General features: G+C 39.9%; 1 protein-coding gene across 20 annotated transcripts in view; it reads left to right on the top strand.

The window, feature by feature from the left end:
- The window catches only part of LINGO2 (leucine rich repeat and Ig domain containing 2), a 429,471-nt gene that overhangs the window by 355,515 nt on the left and 47,647 nt on the right, over positions 1–26,309 (top strand). The window contains exon 1 of one of the 20 annotated variants that reach the window (XM_007076593.3): positions 5,850–5,911. The exons of the other annotated variants lie outside the window; for them this stretch is intronic. The gene's annotated coding sequence lies outside the window, so the exon portion shown is untranslated. Of the gene's footprint in view, positions 1–5,849; positions 5,912–26,309 lie in introns of those variants that run through there. 20 annotated transcript variants of the gene reach the window in all.

Here is a 26,309-nt window from a genome sequence, read left to right as displayed (position 1 = left end):
ATTATCTAATTGATAATTTTGATGTATTTACTTCCCAGGAGGCTTTTCAAACCATAACATGGCAAGGCGCCTGGGTGGCCCAGTTGGTTGAGCATCCGACTCTTGATTTCAGCGTAGGTCAGTGATCTCACAGTTCCTGAGACGAAGCCCCAGGTGGGGTTCTGTGCTGAGAGCATGGAGCCTACTTGGGATTCTCTCTCTCCTTCTCTCTCTGCCCCTCCCCTGCTCACACATGTGCATGCAGACACATTGTCTCTCTCTCTCTCTCAAAATAAATAAATAAACATTAAAAAAACCCTGTAACATAGCAACTTATACCCCTTCTGCTGTACCGCTCACTACCACCTATAAAGCTGCCTGCCTGGCGTTTAGTATGGCAGAGCAGTAAGCCTGTGCAGAGGGGCAAGAACCTTTGATAACTGCTACTAGGCCACCCCTCACCCCATCCCACCAGAATTGCCACAGTGTCTCCAACACTCTCCCGTTTCAGAGGGCACTGAATCTTTCCCCATTCCCAGCTCTTCACCATCCCTGGCATTCTTGCAACTATTTCTTAATTGAGTGAATATTGTTCTGAAGACACACTACTAATTCAGTGAGCATTTGGTAAAAGAATTCAAGAGTCCCTATGTAGTGTAGCGCACGCTGCTGTGCCCATTGGACGTGCGCAAAGGGAACCAAAGCTACCTCCATCCTCACATAGACCATTGACACCATCTAAATAACTAATGAGACGGTGGAAGCAAATTGAGAATGGTACAGACTTTGAATTATTCGTTGCATTAGTACTGGCTTCTGCTTGTGCTGTGTATTCTAGTTTTCTGGCACACTGCTCATCTCACTTGAGAGCTGAAGGAATTTCATTTCGATAAATAACCAGAGAAAGGAGGAAGCTACAAAGGCTGATCTTCTCAAATGTTCAGGTTCAGAGCTCTTTCTCAAACAAGATAAGGCAAAGCCCAGTGGAAATCCTCATTTTAACATTGTATCCCTTTGGCTGTCCACTGTTTCCTCCGTGTCATGGGCACTGCTGCCTGGATCAGTTATGACTCAGCTAAACCAAAGTACGTTGGGATGCCACAGGATCTGCCTATGTACATGTATGTTCAGCAGTGGATCATGAGTTCTCATGCCATGGTTCCAGGTCTGTCACTTAGTTCTGGTGACCTCGTTCTGTGACCTTGGGCAGGTTGCTTGACCACTCTGGGTCTCTGTGTTTTCATCTGTAAAAGGGGCTAAGAAAATCGATTCTGCCCATCTCAGCAAGCTACATTAAGCCTGTGTGGGAGTGCCTGAAGTACTCTCGAGTTGGAATATTTTCTCTTACCTCTCTGCACCTAAATCCATGAAGAGTTGCCTGCCTGGGTGAGGCGTGAGCAGTTAGTTATGTGAATCATATTAAATTGTTGACAAGGACAGCATCTCCCTCTGTTTCCTCCCAGGGATCCTTTCTACGGTCAGCACTCCTGCAGTCCTGGAGGCTGACGGGAGTGCGGGCAGTGAGAGACAGGGCAGTGTGTGCACTTTCATAATATAAATAGAGCAACAAACGCCTCCTCAAAGGAAGTACCAAGAGAAAACAGCCTGCACCTGGCCCTGGGTTTTTTATCATGTTGTGTTTTTTGTTGTTGTTGTGGGTTTTTTTTTTCCCAAAGAATTGGATGAGGCTCCATGTGGAATTGTGAATGCCCATACACCTACTTCATAACAGGACAGCAGAGCAATCTGTTTTCAAAGGCCAAAGCTGTTTTTTCGCCCCCAGCTCTGCGGTTTTTCTCTCCTCTCTTCATCCCAGTGAGGATTTTTTTTTCTCTTCCCTTCATTTTGAGTCAGCAGCCTGCTGGTAACAAAGGTACCCAGCTGTTCTCTGAGTTCTAATCTCCAAACAACTTTTAATAGGGATTGCCTGCCTTGCACGCAGTTGGCTACCACAACAACATGCCAGATTGCAGGTATTTTAAGGAGGATCCTGAGGATTATGATGAAGTGTCATTTTGCCCAACAGTTTAAGAATAGAATCACTAATATCTCCCTGCAATGATTTGTTTTCCTTTGATAGATGAATGTGTTCCAGACAGCTTGTTGCCCTATAGTATAGAACTGAAAAGGAGCTGGCAGGCCTCTCCCGGATGTGCCCAACCAGCCCTGGAAAAACAATAATCATGGTTAACAACATACAGAGCGGGTAGCTCACTGTCCCCATTTCATAGATGAGGAAACTGAGTTTTTGAGAGGTTAAGTAAGGTTGCATTGCAAGACCATGGCCGACCCCAAGTTCCCGCGAAAACAATGTGTCAAAATGCATCCACTTCTACTGAAGTGGATAGAGGCATAGACTGCTCGATTTATGCAAAGCCAAACAAAATAAACACATGGTGGGTGGTTCCAGTTTTTTTAATAAGAGTCTCCAAACCCTAACAATACCCACCACTGATATTTTGAATGTAACAGAGAAATTACATCCTCTGTATGGGCTGTCTCCAGAAAGAGTTACTACTTCTTGAATTTTAATAATCTGTTCAGAGCCAAAAAGGAGCTTGGTATGGGGAGAACTTGACCTAACATTATAAAGTCTCCATCAACTAGACTCCATCAATGATTCTAGAACCAAACCTCAGAGTTAGAAAAGTAGGGAAGTGATTTTATGGTTTAAAACCTTGTTCTCAGGAAAATTTCTTCTCTGCTCCCTACCCACCCTCCTGCTCCCTCAGACCCTCTGGCTCCCACAAAATGCAGTGTGGGCCTGGCAAGTTCAGTTTGTCAAAGATGTACAAGTCAAATACAGGATTCAGAATTTCTACTGATGAGGACAGGAGGGTGGGCTGAAGTTTAGCCTTGTTCTGACTCAGAAGATAATGTTTGCTTAGCAAATTAATAGGGTAAACACACTTACCATGGAATATTTAAGCTACTTAAGAGAATAAATTGCTTTCAAGCATCCATTCACATGCAAATGATTGATACACTAATTATAAGTCATTCTTATCTCTTCATTAAAGCCTGCTCCCTAAGGACCTATATCAGGTACAACTTCAAGTTACCATTTCTGAATATAGAGAACCGCATATCTATCTTAGGAAAACAAACTATTTTAATTCTGATTTTCCATTGGATTATACAGGCATCTGGCCTTCCTACCCCCAAACTGAAATGAAAGAAACATATATTGAATGCATGCTACATGCCAGGTACTATTGGGCACTGGCAATCCAGAAGCTGGTAAGATAGGATTCCTGTTTAGAAAAGGCCCACAGAAGTTTAATTCTTTAGTTTGTTCTCAGGAGGTCATAAGTTTTCCACTCATAAGTGTTTAAGACCACATGGGCAGTACTGGGGTAGAAAGAATTCAAGAATGACCAATGCTATCTACTGTCCCCTGAAAAACACGACTCTGGATTAATCTGTACTGCATAGACCAAATAGGTTTGTTAGCTGCCATGTAAATGTTCGTATTAGCACATATTAAGAAATTGAAATTTTATGTCCTTGATTGATATTGCTATTCAATGTGAAGTAGAAAGACTTGGTACCTTTTAAAGAAAAAGGAAGAGCCTGATTCTCAAGGGCAGCAATGTTTCTTGTCACCATCTCTGGAGACTGAAAGGATCATGTGAGAGTTTTCCAATTCTGCATCCATTGCCTTTTAAGCATCAAACATAGTTTTGTGATATCCGTTCCAGATCCATATCTTTTTCATTGGGCTGAGTACATTTGCATGCACTGTTGAACAGCATACACTGATTTCTTTATCCTTAGGTTGTTCAGCCCAAAAGCCTGGACATCAATCTTAAGTCCTTTTTCTCACACTGCCTATCAGGTCTCCCTCAATAGATGCCCAGAATCTGATGGCTTCTTACCTTCCCCCTCGCCTGCTGGTGCAAGGCACATCTTCTTTCAGCAGGATTGTTCCCGTAGTTTTCTAAAGCCCTCTGTTTCTGCTCTTTCCTCCTTGGAATCTTTTGTTACCCTTTAAAATTGTAAGACAAGGGGCATCTGGGTGGCTCAGTTGGTTAAGCGTCAAACTTCAACGCAGATCATGATCTTGCGCTTCGTGGGTTCAAGCCCTGCATCAGGCTCTGTGCTGATGGCTCAGAGCCTAAATCCTGCTTTGGATTCTGTGTTTCCATCTCTCTGCCCCATTTCATGCCCCACTCATGCTGTGTCTCTCTGTCCCTCAAAAATAAATAAACATTAAAAAAATGTTTCTTCATTGTAAGATGTGTCAAACCCTGTGATGGTTTTGCATGTAATGCCAGGTCTTACAGTCTATAGAGACCTCCACGAGTTGGCTCATCTTACTCACCTGTTTCCCCACCCCAGCACCCCACCCCCATTCTCCCTCTTGCTTCCACTTCCTCCTTGCTGGTGCTCAAATATGCCATGCATGCCTCCATCTTGAGGCCTTTGCATCTGCTGTTCCATTTGTCAGGAATGCTCTTCCTCCAGGTATCAACACACCTGCTGCCTCCCTTCAAGTGTTTGTTCAAATGTTATTTTGCAGTGAGGCCTTCCTTGGCCTCCTGTTTAAAATTATCGCCTCCTTACCTGGCACTCTCTTTCCTCCTTCCCAGCTTTCTTTCCATGGCACTTAGCGCTGACAGACTATAGGTGTGCCCTCATTCTTTGGATTTCACACACACCAGAATGCAAGCAAAACAAGGCTAGGGATTCGTGTCCCTCTGGTTTGCTGTTCTCGTCCCAGACCCTAGAAGAGTGTCTAGCACATAGGCACTTACTAAAGCCTGTGTAATTAATTACCCTTTGAATTAAGGGGCATCTTGTTAACTCCCGCTAAGGCCCTCCCTGCACGCCAAGATGTACATTATCAGAGTCTCTGAGGGTGTGACGGAATCATGTATAGTTTGCAAACAAAATAATGCTATGTCCTGTTGTTTCGATTTGTTTCCATTTTTAAAAGACGACATGAGTTTATAATATTTCAGAAATAGTAGCTAAATGTCTCCATGGTTTCATTTGGAATCCTTGTCTGCCTTTTACAGATTTTATTTCTTCCATCATAAACGGACCAGTCCCTCTCATTTTCTGCTCTTACCAGTACCACCTTCTCAAACTACATTCTGGTCTGTTGTTTATAATGTATGGTAGGGCCGCAACATATTAGAATTTTGCCTCTAAGAATATTTATTAGCTTCCCTCAGACTGCAGTGATGGTGCATATTACCTCAGGGTCAGTGATACGAGGACCCTGCACAGCCACTTAGTGTCTGCTGTTAGTTACTTAAAGCACATTGGCTGATCAGTGCTTCCTTTATTTGACATTCCCAAGCCGTTTTATGTATTTGTGATTGCCAGATATTTAGCTCATGAGGCAAGTGTGTCTGGGCCTTGTGTCTCATCTTGGGTGCAATAGGAGTTTTGTAAGATTTTTTTTTGTAACTTCCTTAAATCCCAGTGGGTCTATTAGTTTAGAGTATTGTACTTACTCGTCCATATGTAAATATCAAGTGTGTCAATTCAATAAAATTCAACATCTTTGATAAAGGGAAATTAAGATGAAAAAGTAGAAAGTGGGGCACCCGGGTGGCTCAGTCAGTTAAGCATCTGACTTCGGCTCAGGTCATGATCCCCCAGTTCATAGGTTCAACCCCCACATAAGGTTCTGAGCTGACAGTGCAGAGCCTGCTTGAGATTCTCTCTGTCCTCCTCTCACTCTGCCCCTCCCCCCTTGTGTTTTCTCTCTCTAAATAAATAAAACTTAAAAAAAAAGTGAAAGGTAAATATGCACTTGGTTTTATACTTTTCTATCTCAGAATCTGAGAAATGGCTTCACTCAAGGAAGGTGTTTTCTCAAGCCTCTGTTTGTGCTGAGCACGAGTTACTGACGCCCAAGTGCACACCTACTGCTACTTCCCCAAACTTTGACTTTACCTGCAGTTTCAGTGACAAACAGGTATGTCCTAAAATATAAGAAGGATTTTACAGGTCAGAATAGCTTCTCCTTAGAGATCAGGTTTACTCCTATCTTCTGATCTTTGGAATCTTGCACCATCCGCTCTGATTTCTGGGATTCCAGATTCATCACTTGAGATCTGTGTCCTCCTTCAGTAGGAGCCTGGCTACTTACCTGGGGACTATTGAATGATGGCACCTTTATAGCTTTGCTCTCTGACCGACAACCTTGATCGAACCAACAGGAAATGCTTTTGAAGTCATGTAATTGCACATTAATAATTAATAATAATAAATATAATTTGTTGGATAATGTCTAGTTGCCAGGAACTATTCTAAGTACTTTCCACACAGTGTTGCATTTAATCTTCACAGCATGTCATGATATTTATCCTTACTCTCTAAAACAGTTAACAATTCCCATTAGCCAGTGATGAAATTTATGTGAAACCTATATCAGCATATGCATATGTATATGAGTGAAGAGAAAATGTTTATTTAGACAACAGAAAAAAGGTATTTCTATTTTTAAGTAGTAAAATAACCACTCAGAGAAGTTTTAAAAGAAATAAAAATCTGAAAGCAATCTAATACCTTCATACTAAGTATTAGAAAATTTTTAAATAAAATTTTTACGTTTATTTTTGAGAAACGGAGAGAGAGAGAGAGACAGGAGGGGCAGAGAGAGAAGGAGACAGAATCCAAAAAGGCTCCAGGCTCTGACCTGTCAGCACAAACCCCAATAAGGGCTTAAACTCACTAACGCTGAGGTCATGACCTGAGCCAAAGTCGGATGCTTAACCGACTGAGGCACCAGGCGCCCCTATAAACTTTTAATATCTCAATATATGCTGTTTAAAGTTGTCTTTTATTATTGCGTATTCAGGACACTTCGTGTATCTCCCTGACAGCAAGTTCCTGTCTTATTTTTGACTGTTCTTTGCATTGTCAATGTGGTTCCCATCCTAGCTGCTCCTGCTGCTGGTAATCTGAGTGCTAAACTTCCCCACCTGCCTCTCAATTTTGAAGCGGCTTAGTCATTTCTCCTGCCAAATAGATCAACAAGCCTTGCATCTTCTTTCTGTCTTCTGAACAGCTCTAGGGAGTAGTGCCCTGCCTGTTTTTAATTTACACCTTAGCGATTTTCAATGTGTTGGCCACAGATGAAAAGCAGCAAAACAGTTGGGACACTTGTTAAAATTCAGATTCCTGGATCCCACCCTCAAGAAATGATGATTGGTGGGTCTGACCTTGTGTTTGTCTGATAGTCTCTAGTAATACTAATATGCAATAAAATTTGAAAGTCACTGTTTGAGACGGAAAATTGTCTTTACTTTGGATGTTTTAAAATCACCAAACAAAATAAGAATTAAACAGATTTCTTCATAGGGAGAAAGACACAGTGCTGGAGTTTCTCTACACAGAGCCTTTTTATATACTTCTCTCATCTATGCCTGCCAGTCCTATTTATGAAAGCTTCTGTGAGCCTTCCAAGTAAGCATCTAATAAGTGCTTATCTGTGCAGTGTTTGATGGGCCTTAGGGCCTGCTACACCAAAATTAAACCGGTCCCATATGTCCCAAAGAGGTAAATTTTGGATTATTACACATATGTGTTGAGTATGTGTGTCTGTATACAAACATGCATATGGATTATGTGTAGGTGTACATGTGCAGGTGTTACCTTCAATGATCATATGTGTATCAGTAGAGTCTCTTGTGGGTATTATGTATATACAGTAGATATAGAAACCCAAATCCTACTTCTATCATTTATATTTTAAATGTCCATAATATCAGCTCATGATACAACTGTTGCTTTGGCAGGCAGAGGAGCTTGAAAAGCTGAGAAAATGGAAGATGAGAATGGATATAGAAGTATAGACTTTATGTCGTGGTATTGTACCTGCCTAGTTATTGAAAAGTTATGTTAAGAACCTACCCACCCTGGGGCACCTAGGTGGTTCAGTCGGTTGAGCGTCCGACTTCGGCTCAGGTCATGATATCGCAGTCAGTGAGTATCAGGCTCTGTGCTGACGGCTCAGAGCCTGGAGCCTGCTTCGGATTCTGTGTCTCGCTCTCTCTGCCCCCCCCTCACTTGTGCCCTGTCTCTCTCTCTCTCTCTCTCTCTCTCTCTCAAAAATAAATAAATGTAAAAAAAAAAAAAAAAGAAAAAGAACCTACCCACCCACGCCTTCCAGTTTCATTCAAGTGTAAGGTCTTTGCTATGTTTTCCATATAAGCCCAACTCAGCCTCAGAATCATTCTTAACACGTGGTCAAAGGGGTCAATACCAGCCAATCAAAATATAGCATGGCTGATGAAAACAGTTTGGAGAGAAAGAAGATAAGCACTATTGTTTTTTTCTTGTATTCTTGGAGCTTAGCATACTTGCTAATGCCTAGGTTCTCAATAAGTAACTATTAAATAAGTGAATGGTTTAAAAAAAACTTCATTGGGAATAGTTTTATGACTTACAAGTTTGATTTCCTCTTTAGTTTGATGTTACCCATCCCTCCTAAACAGCTTTTGGGGGCTACCCTGGACATAATTGGCGTTCTTTCTTGGATATGTTGAGGCTACTATTTACAGTAGCTGAATGTTTAAATCAAGAGGACCACAACCAATTCCTGTTTCCCAAATATGTAGAAAACTGCTCAAGAACAGGGATAAGATGGTAGCTGTCAATTCCTAAAGAGCCACAGTGTGTCTGTCATTGTGATACATGCTTTCAATACACCCTTCACATTTAATCCTGGTAGAAACTTTGCGAAATAGAATTTATTTTCTTCACTTAAAGGTGAGAAATAGGACACAGTAACTCAGTGACTCCATCAATAGTACTAGATTGCCTCTTAGGTGCTGTATCATATCCATGCTTAATTCCCCAGTATGTGTCTTAGGTCCCCACACATAGTAGGTACTCAAAAATTTATTTTCTCATGTTATTCTGTTATGCTCAATAAACTGGCACAAATTCTTCATACTCTAGATAATTCTAGGCATGATTTCGGGCTACTCCTCCATCAGTATAGCATGGTAAGTCAGATCATGAACTCCTACAGCCAAATTCCTGGGTTTGAATCCTTGAGCAAGACCTTGAATGTGTCACTTAATTTCTCTGCCTCAGTTTGCTTGTCTGTAAGATGAGGGAATTGTAAGGATTAAGTAAATTGATACGTGTAAAGTGATGAGAAAAAATCTGGCATAGAATAACCCCAGTTAAGTGCCTTCTAAGATTATTACTAGCATGGGGGCCTCACTGTTGTTCAGTGACTTTTCTGTTAAGTAATGTTCTGGGGCACTTGGCTGACTCAATTGGTAGGGCATATGACTCAATCTGAAGGTCGTGAGTTCAAGCCCCATGTTGGGAGTGGAACCTACTTAAAAATATAAGTAATGTTTTATGTTGCAACACCTATAGGTCAAGGTTATGTTAGTTAAGTCAAGGCTGGCATGGTGATTGCCCCTTTAGAGGTGGCAGGCTGTAAGGAAAGATGGATAAATAGTAAGTGCAGTAGGCTACAAGGAGTCTCATGCTGAATTAGGGCCAGGGAAGCAACACGCATAGCAGAAGGTCCAAGTTGTGAAAAGCCTTGAATGCTGATGTCACCAATAGGATTTTAGATAAGGGCAGGGCATGGTCACACAGGACTCTGAGGCACTTAAAACTGGCAATAAAATAAGTGAGGGATTCCAGGGGCAGACAGGGAGACCAAGAAAATGATTAGGATGTGGTTATAGTAGTTGAAGTTTGAGGTTATAATGTCCTCACCCAGAAATATAGCAGAAGGGAAAGAATAGAGAGGTACAAGGAATACCATAAAGGACGAAGCAAAAAGGATTTATTAACTGATTAGGAAGAAACTAGAAGGGATTGCCTAGGGACTTCCAGCTGGCTAGTTGCAGAGATGGAATCTAGTGCAAATCTTCTGATTTGGGATCCCCATGGTACGAGTGCAGGTGTAGAAAGCTTTCCCAATACTGGAGGTTCTCAAAGCATGGTTCCAGCACCATCTGAGAACTCATTGCAGATTTTGGAATCCTACTCCCATGAACCAGAACACTTGAAGCCCAGCAGTCTGTGCCTTAACCAGCTGCTCAAAATGTTTGAGAACCACTGTTCTAATTGATTCACTCAGATTGCAACTACTTATAGAGGGCTTATTATGCCCTAAAAGGATGTATCTTTGAGTCAGAGTCTAGGTTCCCGTAAGGAACTTACTAGTCTATTTAGTGCAATGACAGAAAAGTCAAATATTACAAATAACCAAAAAATTACGGAAGCAAAAATGTACCTAAGCACATTTATGAGGAGGACTTAAGCTTGCCAGAAAAAATAGGACAATTCCCTGAAGAAGTGGCACTTAGGATGAATTTTGCAGTAAGAGCAAGACTTTCTCAGGTGAAGGCCTGCAGTTATGGACAAGTGAAAAGTAGCCTTCTTCGCTAGAGCACAGTAAAGAAGGGGGCAGCAGGCGTGACAAGGTTGAAGCATAAGCAGAGCCCTGGTCATGCAGGCTCCTTGGCCTTCATCCCATTTGGAATAGAAAAGCCATTGAAGGGGTTTCTGGAGAGGAACAGCTTGATGAGATTTGCATTTTTAAAGACCACTTTGGCTCTATTTGTGTAGATTATACTTAATACCACTATAGTCTACACAGGTATAAATTCAGCCATCCTTAGCAGTGCCCCCCGATAGCCACAGAAGTCTCCAGTTTGGCCCTCTGCCTTCCAAGTAGGAAGCCTTGTCCCGATGCCTCCCTTCATATCTACGCACTTTCTGACCCTACAACTCTCCTGGCTAGTTCAAAAGCAGTTAGTAAGTTTGAGTTTTAAACTGGCCTCCAACCATGAAACCACCAAGACTTTCAATTTAATTTCCCTTTCATGCCCATTCACACCTTGACTCCTTTCGAGAAAAACCAACAATTGATACTGATAATAAGCTCATTTTATGCTTTGGAAGAAAAAAAAATACTCAGCTGAATTCACCATTAAATACACTCCTCTCATGATGGAGTCTCTACATTTAGTCAGGCTCCTATTAGCTGAGAAAAGAGTGTCCACTGAGGTATGAAATGTTTATTGTAGCTAGTTCCTGCAAGTGCTGCCAAAAGAGAGATAGTATTTTCAATGGCCAAAAACTGCAATGCACGGGACATGAATTATGTATGCCTGTCTCTTTAAAACAAATCAGCATAAATTATCCCATAGCACAGACTGCAGGAATTGGGGGCCCCTGAAAGAAATATTTTGTCTTGGTCTTCCTGGCATCAGAAACTTGGGGATGTGAAAAGGAGCAACTGAGTGAGATTCCAAATCACAACCTTCAATGTTTGAGGGGAAAACAGGGTTAGAATGCGCAGTGACCTGCGTTTTTCCAAGCATCATCTGTCAAGGTACCAGTAATCAACATGTGATTATTATTCTCATCAGCCCAAAGCATGAAAGTAAATTGAGTGAAAAAAATCTTCACATTATGTGAAATGATGACTGCCTTGGAGCCATAATAAACAATGATCTTGCCCTAGTGCTAGGCAGCAAAACAAATGAGGGCTGCCTGCTGTTTGTGCAGTGCCAGAATCCTTACCAGATTCGATAGCCACCAGCCCCTCCCTTCCAGTAAGGGCCTGATTTCCTTGTCGGGGCTGGGAAAATGCTGGTCAAATTGCTCCGTTAGAAGCAGCCTTTGGCTCCACACTGGGGAAGTTGGCTGCCTTGCCCAACCCCCCTCTACTGAAGTCAAGTTCACATTCACCCCTTTGCTCCCCAGAAGGAAGAGGGTGTCCATTAAGTGTCAGTGACCATGGAACACGGAGAGGCACTTGTTGCTTACAAATGTTAATTGTCAGCCAGGCCCCAGGCAGGCAACAGGCAGCAAGAAACACAATAGAGGTGAAGGAATTACCAAGGAAAACTCTGATCTTCCCAGAGAGAGTGAGGTTGGGAGTGAGTGAAGCATCTGAAAGGACTTTCTGCTGGTGGTCCTGTTCTATCAAGTCCTCAGCAGGGCAGAGAAATTCTAAGGGTAGGTCTGAATGTACTCCAAAACAGCTGGGAAGGGCCGCTGATCACTTCCTAGAATGGCTGCGGTGGACAAGTTCGGGCTTGGATCTCCCTTGCCTCAGCCTGCCAAGGAAAGTCAGCAGTCAGCCCTTGGGGCACCTTTGTACGAGTTAAATGCCATCTCTTCTTGTCTCCTAGGTTGAACACCCATGAGTAGAGCACAGCCTTCACCACTTAAACAACAGACTCTGAAAACACTTATATGTTTAAAATCATACAGTTTTGTTCAAAGGTATCACCAGATATGCCTAATTATAAAAAAGAAGGGGCTATTTCTGGTTCCACTTCCAATACAGAACTTGGAAGCTGTCACTCCTGTTCTTATAACTAGAAAAAGCTAAACAAAATGAAAATCAGTGATTTTTCTTGGACCCATCAGAGAATTGAGGAGGCAAGGCAAACTTCTCCCTGAAACCTACAGAGAGAGGACATCTTAGTTCAGACTGCTATAACAAAATTCCATAGACTGAGTGGCTTACAAGATTGACATTTATTTCTCACACTTCTGGAGGCTGGAAAGTCTAAGATCAAGGGGGTGCAGATTTGATGTCTGTGAGGACCCACTTCCTGGCTTACAGATGGCCGCCTTCTTGCTCATCCTCAGGTGGTGGAGAGAGCACATTCTAATGTCTTCCTCTTTCTGTTGTCCTTTCTATAAGGATGCAAATATTCAGTCCATAAATGACTCTGAGGACTCATAGCTGAGATTTGCTTAGCTGGACTGAAGCTTCTGGAGACATAAGCTGGTAGGAAAACTTAAATGGTAATTACAGTAAATTGCTAGAGGCAGAGTATAAGCTAGCTGAAGAGTGAGAAATTCTTAGGGGCCACAGTCTTAGGAGGACCTCCATATTTTGTGGATTTTAACTCCAGAAACCTTACTGGGTTCTCACAGTGAAGGGGAAGAGTAACTATTGTGAACTGTGCCCACAGCATTCTCCATAGCAAATGTCAACTGAGGAAACAAAGCAAAACAAAAAAAGCCTACCAGAGCTTTATCCCTCCAGGGGAAAGGACATTTCTCTGACTCTGGCACTCGCTAGCTTTCCTGTTGACCTGAGGGTTAGAGAAGCTAAAAAATACATGTGAAGGTCAGAGCCAAGAAGCGTAGTACCACTAAAAGGCTGAGATTTGTTCATAAGATTATAAAACGTTTCTCCTCCTCATACCTCATCACCACTAAGTATCCTGGTATAATTGTAGTGGATTACAGCTAAAAGAACTGCAAGGCATAGACTATTTTAGGAGGCAAAAGCAAAGTTATTTGAGGAATTTGAAGCCTCTGGTACCTGCAGATCCAGTAAACATTAAAAATAATCCAACTGCTAGCCAGAGAAAAATCAAACTCGTAGGTAAATGCTTATTTACCTCAGTTCCTATTACCTGATAAATCATGTCCATCTCTCAGCAAAAATTACAAGGCCTTTTAAAACTCAAAAACAAACAAACAAACAAAAGAAAACAAAAACAATTTAAAGAAACAAAGTAAGCAACCGAATCAGATTCAGACATGAAACAGATTTTGGAACTAGAGAATTTAAAATAAGTATCTTAAAGGCTTTAGTGGAAGATGTAGAAAACCTGCAGAAGTAGGTAATGTAATCAGAGAAGTAGAAACTGAGGGGAAAAAATCAAAAGGAAATGCTATAAATAAAAATAAAATAAATCCTTTGATGGGCTCATTAGTAGACGACACAGCCAAAGAAAGAAACAATGAGCTTGAAGATATGAGGTCCATAGTAACACAATTTTTTTAATGCAACTTTTATTGTTTTCGTATTCCTAGAGAAAAAAGTTTATGGAAGGAAATTTAGAAAGTATAGACTAGCAAAAAGAATAAATTAGGAATCTGCCATAAGTCCACTGCTTCAAGATAAACCCTGTTAAATTTTTATGTATCTGACCAATGTTTTATTTGGCATTTCTTTCACATTCATAGAGTAAATATGTCTGGTTATTTCTCACTTATAATATTCCCTGATACTGTCTTTAGTTCATTTAACTGGTGTGTTTTGTACTTCTCCATCCAGAGCACCATGAAGGACCAGATCAAGGTTCTGTTTTCTTTTGTTTCCTCTCAAAGTACTTAACCCAATGCTCCCTAATCATAGTGAGTTTTTAGTGTATGTTTGCTAATCCATTGCTAAATAATGGAAAAAAGAATTCCCCTATTTCCCATAGTTGAAAATGGCTATTTCTCAATATAATGGCTTCTGCCTCCAATTGGAAATGTTCTGTTTGTCAGACAGAGATCATTTTTCCTTCCTATTTCCAGATAACACATCTAAGAATTAAACCCTTCATCATCAAAGTAAATTAGGGGATGAGAGGGCTTGCAACTTAACGCTGTACCTCAGATGATCTGGTGTAAGTGTTTTCATCAGTGGGAATTTGATCAGAAATCTTGGGGATAATGCGAGGCCTCTGCTCAGAGTGCTGCCTAAGCCTCTGCCATTGTATCTACTAGCAAGGTTAATGTAATTTTAGGTCCTTAAAGCAAATAACCTAAGTAACCATTCATAGATATTAGCCAGAATGCAAAGGCAGAAGCAAACAGAATCTGGAAATGCAGGTAGTTGGTCACAAAATTAAGATCAAATTCCACTTCCCCAAGGACACCTTCTTTGAACTTGAGAAATGATACATTTCCTTAAAGTATCCCTGAGGTATCTTTTCAGGGGTCTTTTTAAATTTCCCTTCAAAATGGGACACAATCTCTAATTAAATATTTGTACGATTATTTGCCCTCTTCTCTTGTAAAGTCAGAGTCTGGTTTGCTCACCACTGAATCCTAAACATTTAGCAGAGTGCATGGTATGTAGTTGTATCCAAAGTATACTTGTTACTAACGAATGAATAACTAAGAGTTCAAGATTTCTTTACATCTCATCTCTCATCCAAGCATTTAAGAGAAGTTGGAATGATCATCTAAGTGGGGCTCCTCCTGAGAATAGAAAAAGGACAGAAACACCTCCAGCTTTGTGATGATTGCTCTTATATCTATTTACTATGTTCATCAAAGCAGGATTACTCTGGTATCTCTTCCCCTTCATGGAAATGATCTTTGATTCTAAGGCCTGTTTTCCTAATATAATGAGGGTTTTAAAAATTGCCAAATAATTATTGTTAAAATTTGCCAGATGGTCTTAAACACTTAAAAGTTTAGAGATGGAAGAAAGAGTAGTGGTCTTCTCTTCTTAGTTAAACATCAAACCTCAAAATTCTTTCATTAGTGATTTGCTCTTTAGGGACTTGGCTATAAAAATTCTGTGTTAGTTTGAAATTTTCAATACATGATGGTCCCATTTGGTGCTTGTCCTATGCATATTCATAATCAAAACTTTTAATGTCCATTAGAAATTGTGGACTCAATTCTGTACATAGTTCTGTGTGTACTGACACATAGAACAAATGCCTAGATTTATAACCACCATCACAGACAGAATTAGCTCATGGGATCCTTCATAGTCAGGCCCTCTACACATTGCCATGTGACACAACAATCCAATTTCTGGGAATTTATTCTAGAGAAATGAGAACTATGGCCACATAAAAACTAGCATATGAATGTTTATAATAGCGTTCATGATCAGCAGGGACTTAAAACTAAAATCTTAACATAAACTAAATATTTCCTTTGTTACATTCTATTTTTTTCCCCGCCCCAGCGTAAAACTATTAACTACTATATCATCTGGAAGCTGCTTATCATTTCTCATACTCCCAGCATTTGCTAATAGGATGGTTGAGAGTGCCATCAAATGGATCTAATTCAAGGCACTTGAGTGCAGTTAGATAATATTCTGATGTTCTTGTGTGCTCTGGTCTAGGTGCCTGCGCATGTATGAAGCCGCCTAATGGATCAGTGGCAGGAATTAACAAAACCCTAAGTAGCACTTCTACCAAGGGACTATTAGGCAATTATAATTAAAAACCATTAGTCATTGGAATTTTTCTCAGTTTTCCCCCTTTGGTGGGTGTTCTTTATTTTCTTCTAGCTCAGTTGGCTAATTCTAAAGAGTGATTTAATTTTCCAAATGCTCAAGAACACCAGCTGTGTTCATGTGCTTCTAAGAGTGATTTAATAAAACCTTTAAATTAACTTGCTGTAATTTCTGGGTGGTAACCACATCCTTCACAGTGGTGGCAAGAAGACTGTACATGCTAGAAATGGTGATTGATATGTGGGATCACAAAATACCAAGGCATGAAGAACTTCACTGCAGAAATAACAGAGCAGAATATCAGGTCATGTGCCTCCTCACCTTAGTGATGTAACTAGTACTTTCTAGGAATTGAAGAAATAACTGAAAAGAAAAGAAGGGCAATGAATGCTGCATTCTTTAAAAATATCCTTATATCTAAAACTCAGAAGATTAGTTAAAACCCTGTCATCAACCAATTAGCAATGCTAAGAGAATTATGGCAATAAATGACCTTGCAATTGATTTACTTGATTCCAAGTACAAGTCTATGTACAGAAAAGAAGAATCTTAAGTTTATTCTTTGTGGGAACACTTTACTTCCTATTAGCAAGCTAGAACCCTTCCATAAAGCAAGGCGAAGCCTTCAAAGTGGAAAGCCAATGTAGACATAGGAAACTAATGATAGAGTTAACAAAGTCAGCCTCTGCTAAACTTGTACCCATATTTTCCACACTCCTCTGGACAGGTGTATTTAATATTTATAAATAGTAATAAAAGGGTCAAGTCAAGGGGCACCTGGGTGGCTCATTTGGTTGAGTGCTCTGCTCTTGATTTCAGCTCTGGTCATAATCTCGTGGTTTGAAAGATCGAGTCCCGCATGGGGCTCTGTGCTGACAGAATGGAGACTGCTTGGGATTCTCTCTCCCTCTCTCTCTGCCCCTCCCCTCCTCCTACTCTCTCTCTCTCTTTCAAAAATAAATAAATAGGAGCGCTTGGGTGGCTCAGTCGGTTGAGCGCCCGACTTACGCTCAGGTCATGATCTCGAGTTTCATGAGTTCAAGCCCCACATCAGGCTCTGTGCTGATAGCTCGGAGCCTGGAGCCTGCTTCGGATTCTGTGTCTCCCCCTTTCTCTGCCCCTCCCCTACTTGTGGTCTCTCTCTGTCTCTCAAAAAATGAATAAATGTTAAAAAAAATTTTAATAAACGAATAAGCTTTTCTAAAAATAGGATCAAATCGGATATTTGGATGATTGATTACTGGATGGAGGGATGGATGGATGGATGGATTCCTAACTGATTAGGCAGAAGGACTGACTGCACCAGTTTAAGAGAGCTTTCCCTAAGTATAGCAGATGAGCAGATTAGCTTTACTTTGGTGCTTCTTTCTCCCACTATTCCTATTATAAATTCTAATCATCAGGAATGTGGGAAGCCATTCTCCTGACTCAGGCTGAGGGCAGGAAGAAAGAAAGAACAAAACCAAAGAGCCATAAAACAAGAATAACAACAACAAACACAAAGGAAGAAGAAGATCAGAAATAGAAAGCAGAGGGGTGCCTGGGTGGCTCAGTTGATTAAGCATCTGACTTCGGCTCAGGTCATGATCCCGCAGTTTGGTGGTTTGAGCCCCGTGTCAGGCTCTGTGCTGACAGCTTGCAGCCTGGAGCCTGTTTTGGATTCTGTGTCTCCCTCTCTTACTGCACTCCCCCACTCGTACTCTGTCTCTCTCTCTCTCAAGAATAAACAAACATTAAAAAAAATTTTTTTAAGAAATAGAAAGCAGAAATAGGAAAAAAAAACTGTATATCAAATGTCTTATCTGTCACCACCCTTTTAAAAACATGATTGTGAATAACACTCCAGTGCCCAGAAAGGACACCCAAGATATCCTATGCTAAGATAGAATTGAAATATTTTATAGCTTTAAAGTTTCTAAAACAATAGTTCTCAACTTGCTAACCCTGAACCGACAATGTCAAACCTACCTGTCAACTTGTTAGAAAAGCTAATTGTCAGGCAAGCCCCACTATATATCTACACAATCAGAATCAGGGTGGAGCCCAGCATACTGTGTGAACAAGCCTTAGAGGTGATTCTAATGCTTTCCAAAGAGTGAGAATCACAGAAAAGCAATAGAACCTTAAAGCAACGGTGTTTCTTTTAATAGTCAATTTGAGATTGACAGTTTTTAAATGGGAATACTGTCAATGGCAAGAAAAGGAAGTCTCCCTGGTGTATTACTGAGTGTTGTCCAGGTAAGTGACACCTGTGAGCAAAAGATCATCTTGGGAAGCTGTGAACCCTAGTTAATATAAACTCTAGGTGAGTCATTGTGATGCTGTCAGGCTAGGTCCAAGCACCTAAGAGAGTCCTTGGCTGCTTGCAGGACAGAAAGCACACTCGAGCCAGTGGGAGGTGAAAGCAGAGTTTATTGAAGGTATAGAGTGAGTGCAGGTGCAGAGTGTCTGGAAGACTCATGAAAGGAGGGAGTCTTGGCCTTGCTTGGGATCTGGGGGGTCTTTACTGAGGATTGTGGTCTGTTGTACATGTCCTCTCAGGCATCCAGGAACGGTTAGAACAAAGATGAGGGTTCAAGCCAGGGGATCTTGGCATGGAGATATCTAGTGCTGGTAGTCTGGAATATGCTTACGATAGCTTTGGTCATTCTCAGCTGGTCCTTCCTTAAATGTTTTCTATTCCAGGGGTGCCTGGGTGGCTCAGTCGGTTAAGTGGCTGACTTCGGCTCAGGTCATGATCTCGCGGTCCGTGAGTTTGAGCCCCACGTCAGGCTCTGTGCTGACACTTGAGAGCCTGGAGCCTGTTTCAGATTCTGTGTATCCCTCTGTCTGACCCTCCCCCATTCATGCTCTGTCTCTCTCTGTCTCAAAAATAAATCAACGTTAAAAAAAATAAAAAATGTTTTCTATTCCAAAGAAATAATTAACTCCTCATCCCCTACCAGGAGGACATACACTATTTGCATTCTGAGGCATGAATAAGGTGGAGGTGCAGGTCTTATCAAGAATAGAAGGAGGAATAGGCATAAAAAGCAAATTTTTATGGAGTCTTTGATTTTCCCTATCTCAATTGAATATAAACTGTAGAGTAAAGTGGCTTAGACAGGCTATGTAAAGGGGTCGGCAAGAGACAAGTTGGCTATTGCCCTAGAGGGATTCTTTCATGAGCATGAGATCAGATTGAGTAAGTGTGCCAGATTATATGATCAGCATTACTTTCCATTCACTGTCCTTGAATGGACTTTGGTAAAGGCAGTAGAGGGGGTAAAAACTAGAAGACCCTGACTTTGACTAACAAATGCTCCATTATTTTTACCCTTGAAGGGTAAACTATGAAAAATCTATAACCCTTTTGGTCACATCTAGAAAGCAAGGTAAGCCAGCACTTTACAAATTCTCCATCCTCTCAGAAGTAGGAAGGGCAAAAAGTCAACATGAGAGTAACTCCTACCCACCTTCACACCCTCCCCATGAATGAACTCACGTACATGTGAACTCAGAATTGCCCTTCCCTTCCACTCCTACCCATACCTGTACCCCAAAGACAGATAGGGAAATGTGCTTTATTTTGCACCATGATAAGAGGAATCTAATTACCTGTAGTGAGGTTCTCAACCCATATAGGAAAAAAGCAAGGTAGCATTGTTTTGACATGAAGCTGGCATAAAAGAAAATAATCTAGCTCTACTGGGCTCTAGAAGAAGTACATTTCATAATCCTATTATTGTAAGAGTGACAGTGTGCCTATCCTAAAGAAACATGGGGTTTCCAGGTGCGACACACATTTTCCGGGACTGTAGGACAGGTGTTGGCTCATAGGAGTTGTTCCTTGGATCCAAGTTCAAGTTCTGTCTGTCTTTTCTGGCTGTCCACCATAGGAGGGATCTTCATCAGGCCACTTCTCTTGCTGGAAATACCATCACAAATGATTAGCCTGAGGCTTCCTCATAGTTTGTGACTATGGCTAGAGTATTTAATCTTTCCTTGAAGAATGCCAATGCACAGACCTCAACAATTTCTAGGGTGATGAAGCTTCTAACCCACATATACAGGAAATCAAATTCCATCACTTCTAATGCAGAAGAATGGGACAAAGACATTTCTAACCTCACCCATCTGCCTCACTTTCTACTGTTGAATCACCAGGCATTTATGTGTGCAGCAAACTTAAGATCAGGGTCGGGGCAGGGAGGTAGAGAAGAGTTAGCATCACAGAAATGCTTACTTCTTCCTTTCTTAAAAACCTTTTCACATATCCATTCATGTTCTCAAGTCAGGGATTCTTATTATTTTCCCTGCACCCCTATACTCCCAAATTCCTGCTACTCTCCAATATGGAAGAATTTACACAGTACTTGGTTCCTTTACTCCAAATACTCACACCTTTAGGGATTCATCTACTCCCAAAGGACATTTAAAGGAATTTTCCTAAACAAATGTATTTCTTTCCATCAGAAGAATTCTGGTGCCATCAGTTAATTTTTTTTTTAATGTCACAAAAAAATCTAGCCTTTGTTTCTCAGTGTTGATCTGAAAATCAATTTGACCCAGTTCTATACTTTTGACATTATTCCTTATTCTCTTGCATCCCTACTCACTCACACCCCCTATCCCCAGACCAACTGACTGATTTAATGTCCTTGATCTTCACCCAGCTCTTCCTGGAAGCATGCATGGGTCACACCTGCTTGAGTGCTTAAAACCCCATGATGGTAGGCAGTGTGCAGTGAACACTATAATGTTAAGGTTGGAAAGCATCCCTGAGCCCATTTAGATTGCTTTCTTTTTTAATTTTTTTAATGTTTATTTTTTTGTTGAGAGAGACAGAGACAGAATGCGAGTGGGTTAGGGGAAGAGAGAGAGGGAGATACAGAATCTGAAGCAGCTCCAGGCTCTGAGCTGTCAGCACATAGTGTGACGCGGGGCTCGAACTCACAAGCTGTGAGATCATGACCTGAGCTGAAGTCAGACACTCAACTGACTGAGCCACCCAGGTGCCCCTAGATTGCTTTTTAAACAGTGTTCTATGGAACACCATGGAGCCCACAGTGTTCCTGCCTGAGGATGCTGCAGGAGCTACCTGAGAAACCTGCATGGGCAGGACCTAGAAACACCAGTCCCATTTCAGCCGAGGATATTGGGCTCTTTTCTTCGTTATACACTGAGATTCCCTATAAGAACTTATTTAAAAAAGAAAAAAAATTTGGGCGCCTAGGTGACTCAGTCAGTTAAGCGTCTGACTTCAGCTCAGGTCATGATCTTGAGGTGTGTGAGTTAGAGCCTGGGGCCTGCTTTAGATTCTGTGTCTCCCTCTCTCTCTACCCCTGCCCTGCTTGTACTCTGTCTCTTTATCTCAATCAATCAATCAATAAACAAAGTTTAAAAAAACAAAACAAAAAACCTTTATAACGTTTGAAAAATAATCACCTGGAATAATATTGGTGAGGAAACTGAGACTCAGTGTCCAGACTGCAAACTAGTTAGGACAGAATCTTGCTGAGTCATTGTTCTCAAACTCAAAGTACCTCCCTATAAATCAGTTATACTTAACTTTTCCTTTGTTAGAATGGTTTTATGGCCAAAATTTGTTGACTGTACATATTTTTAAGTGTACAATTCAATGGTTTTTAGAATATTCAGAGAGATGTACACTTATTCACAATCGATTTTAAAACATTTCTCTCACCTCCCCCTCACCACCACCAAGAAAACCTTGTACCCTTTCGCAGTGACCTTTCTATCTATTCTTTCACCACCATGCCTCAGTCCCTGAAAAATACAGATTAACTTTCTGCCACTGTGAACATTATATATGAATGGAAACATGCAATATGTGGTCATTGGTGACTAATTTCTTTCACTTGTCATAATGTTTACAAAGTTTATCCATATTGTAACACGTATCATGATTTCATCTCTTTTTATTGCCAAAAAATAATTCTTTGTACAGATACATCAGATTTTATCTTTTCATTCAGTTGATGGACATTTGGGTAGTTTCCACTTTTTTACTATTATGGATAATGATACTATGAATGTTCACATACAGGGGTATTTTGTGGATATATATTGTCATTTCTCCTGGGTATATACCCAGGAATGGAATTGCTGGGTCATATTATAAATCAATGTTACCATAGCAACTTTTTGAGAAACTGCCAAACTGTTTCCCATAGAGACAGCACTGGTTTTTATTCCCATCAGCAACGAATGTACGAGTGTTCCCACGTGTACACATAATTGCCAATATGCTTGTTGTTTGTCTTTTTTTGTTATAGCTATCCTACTGGGTGAGTGACATTTCTCTGTGATTTTTATATGCCTCCCCCCCACCCCCACCCAGCACCTAATGATGTTGAGTATCCTTTTACATACTTAGTGTCTGTAAAATATTACATACTTGCATCTTCTTTGGAGAGGCATCTACTTAAATCCTTTGCCCATTTTTAATTGAATTACTTATCTTTTTATTACTGAGTTAAAAGCATTCTTTATACAGTCTAGATTAAAGCCCCTTTATGTATGACTTACAAATATTTTCTCCCCTTCTGAGGGTTATCTGTGTACTTTCTTCATGGTATTATTTGTAGCACAAAAGTCTTTCATATTGATGAGGTCCAATACATCTTTTTTTTTTTCACTTCTGCTTTTAGTGTTGTATCTAAGAAGGCTTTACCTAATGCCAAGTCGTAAAGGTTTACTCATCCTTTTTTTTCTCAGATTTTATAGTTTTCACACTTACACTGAGGCCTATGATCCATTCAGAGTATATTGGGATGTAGGGGTCCAACTACATTCTTTTGCATATGGCTATCCAGTTACCCCAGGATTATTTATTGAAAAAATGATTGTTTCTCCTTTGAATTTTCTTGGCACCTTATTAAAAATTGGTAACTGTAAATGTAAGGATTTACTTTGGGATTCTCAGTTCTATTCCATTGGTCTGTATGTCTATCCTTATGTTATTGCCACAGTATTTTAAGTGCTGTTACTTCAAAAAAATTTTCTTATTGAAGTATAGTTAACTTACAATGTTGTATTAGTTTTAGGTATACAACATAGTGAATTGACAATCCTTTATGAATAAAGATAAGTGTGGTTGTTACACTGTTAGTAGTAAGTTTTGAAATTAAGAAGTAGAAGTCTTCTGACTCTATTTTTCTTTTTTAAGATTGTCTTGACTACTTGTGTTCTTTATTACTGTATATGAATTATAAGATAAGCTTTTCCATTTCTCCAAAGCAGGTAATTGGGTTATTGATAAGGATTACACTGACCCTGTAAATTATTTTTTGGACAGTATTACCGTCTTAACAATATTAAATCTTCCAATCCATGAATGTAGACTGTCTTTCCATTTATTTAGGTCTTTTAAGATTTTTTCGCAATGTTTTATATCTTAGCATTTGTTTTGTTAAATATAGTCCTGGGGCACCTGAGTGGCTCAGCTGGTTAAGCATCTGACTCTTGATTTCAGTTCAGATCATGATCTCAAGTTCTTGGGATCAAGCCCCACATCAGGCTCTGTGCTGACAGCCCAGAGCCTGCTTGGGATTCTCTCTCTCACTCCACCCCTCCTACTGCCCCTCCCCTGCTCAACACTCTCACTCTCTCTAAATAAACTTTAAAAGATAGATAGATAGATAGATAGATAGATAGATAGATAGATAGATAAAGTCCTATTTTATTCTTGATGTTACTATAAATGGAATTGAATTCAGAATTGAATTTCCAGGTTGTTCATTGCTAATACATAAAAATGCAACTTACATTTATATATTTATATTGATAGTGTATCCTGAGTCACTGATGGACTCATTTACTCTAATTGTTTATGAACGATTTCCTTTGAATTCTCTACATGCAAGATCATATGGCAAAAAAAAAAAAAAAAGATAGTTTTACTTCTTTCTTTCCAATCTGTATGTCCTTTATTTCTTTTTCTTGCTTAATTACCCTGGGTGAAAACTCCAATACAGTGTTGCATAGAAATAGCAAGAGTAGAATTATACTTAACTTTGATATATTCATTGTGATTTGGGAGAAGTATAGCTATGCCTTCCTAATTATATTTGCATAGGTCACAGTATATATTATACACATTATTTATCATATAATTTTATGTATAATACTGATAGATAAATGTATATTTTGTAAGAACAGATATGTTACAGCTACTGGATGGATAAATACTAGAATACTGAGAAAAATCATAAGGGAATTAAGTGAAACTTTAGTGTTTTCCATTAGTTTTCACATTAACAAAGAATGTTTGAATTTCTCCCTACTTTATTACTTGTCACAGAAAGTGATCAGAGAGTGGGGTGGAGTAATTCTCCTGACAGATGTTATGAGCTGGGAGCATTGCTAGAACATATAATAAAAGCCCCCTGGTTTCACCAAAAATGGTCATTTGGCAAACATGCATGGAGAATCTACATGTCCAAGTTCTGTGGAAGATGGCGCATGAATGTTATCATAAGTAGAGAAAGAGGTCACCCGCAGAACCTTTTGGACATAAGGCTGATCATGAGAGGGATCATGATACAGTAGAAAGAAGACCAAACTTGGAGTCAGAAAACCTGGTGTCTAATCTTGATTTCTTTTGGTTTTGACCAAGTCACTAATTGACTAGAAATTGGTGTTAGTTGTGCACATACAATGTGATAATCCTTAGGAAATGGTACATTGCTCTGCAACTGCTAGGAATGGCTATTGCAGTTATACAGACTCTTAATAGGTATGAATCTGTTGGAAGTTAGCTATAACAGTGATAAAAAATCATTTTCTTTCTGTTTTTTCCAACATTTTGTTCTGTTCATAAGGGCATCTGGTGACTGATAGAAGTTCCACCAAGGACATTTCATTTTAACTCTCAATAGAGTAATTTAATACTCCAGAAATAAAGATAAGTGGGGTTATCCTTTTGGAAAGAAAATAATTAAAAGGATATTTTCATAGTCAGGCTTACTGCTTATTTTTGGAGTAGGAATCTGAAGGCTCTATTTGACCAAGGACAATTTCTTTGCTTTTGTCATGCATAGCTCTTTTTGCCTTTCCTGCCTACTTCTTCTACCAATGCAATTGTCTTCAATTCTCCTATAAAGCACTCTCTTAGGTTTCAGTTATTATTGTGCATATCACCATTTGCTGGGTTTTAGACTTCCTTGTGATACAGAATGTAATGCACTGGACAAATTACTCTAGGTTTTACATTTCTTAAATTAAGGAGTTGTTTTAGATGGCATGCCTCTGAGCTTTTTTACTATCTAAAATCCTTTCTATGTGTAAAAGTCTGTTATTCTATGCTTTATAAGTGATTTTGTTTGAAGAAGGAGTTCCTGGCTTCAAAAAAGGATTTAAATACAAACTAACAGACTAGTGAAATACAAGTTTGTGTGAGTCACAAAAGGACAGATGTCTTGTCTGTTGACTTCATCATCTCCAGCACTTTGGTGCCTAACACATATTAGGTGTTCCGTAAAAAATTGTTATGTGAATGAATGAGTGAATGAAATGAATAAGACTACCTCATTATATGTGGATTAGCTGCTCCCTCAGTTTGTTCAGTCATAAATATTCATCAGGCATTGCTGTTCACTGTTAGTGGAAGGCATTTCTAAGACATGGAACCATGGAAGTTGATTGTGATAAATTATTTTAGTATTCCTTGATCTACTAGTTAGCTCCTGAACTGGCTGATTCCTTGAAGTTTTCATTTCATACAGGAGGCCCTTAAGAAAGAACACACAGTAGGAAGTGTTCCCTAATAGTGTTTTCATCTTTCCTTGAGAATTCATTGTAGACCTATTGGGGCAAAAGATACTGTGGTTAAAAGGGTTTGTTGGAATTAATATGCATCATCATCAAGTTCCTGATTAAAATTGCATTCCATGGACAACTTGGACTTCCTAATAAAAAAAAAATCTTGCTGAATCTCTGGAGTTGAGCTTGTGTTCTATTTTTTATAGTTCTGATCTAATGCAAGTCATTTTATACAGTTCCATAAATTTTTCATCTTGCTCTCAATGGCAGAATACGAGCTGTATAAATTATTTCAATCCCAAATCATTTGTAAAAGCAATCTCTTGACGATTCCTCCCTCTCATAGCCTTTCTTTATTTTGATCTCCGGTAAGGTGTGTGTGTGTGTGTGTGTGTGTGTGTGTGTGTGTGTTTAATCTTAGGTAAGGATTTCTTCCTTTTAATCCTCAGAAGACCCATGTTTTCTGTGGCTTTTTCCCCCCATTTAAAATTGACTTTGTGATTGTGTTTCAGTTTTGCATTCAGAGTTACTTGTTTTGATTGATAAATGTTTGCAAGAAATATAATCTCCTCTTATGCTTTTCTCTTCCTTTTTTTTTCCTCCCAGAAGGAGCTTTGCATGG

The sequence above is a fragment of the Panthera tigris genome, chromosome D4 (assembly GCF_018350195.1).
Source record: "Panthera tigris isolate Pti1 chromosome D4, P.tigris_Pti1_mat1.1, whole genome shotgun sequence".
Taxonomy (NCBI): domain Eukaryota; kingdom Metazoa; phylum Chordata; class Mammalia; order Carnivora; family Felidae; genus Panthera; species Panthera tigris.
This window is presented reverse-complemented; position numbering and strand designations above follow the sequence as displayed.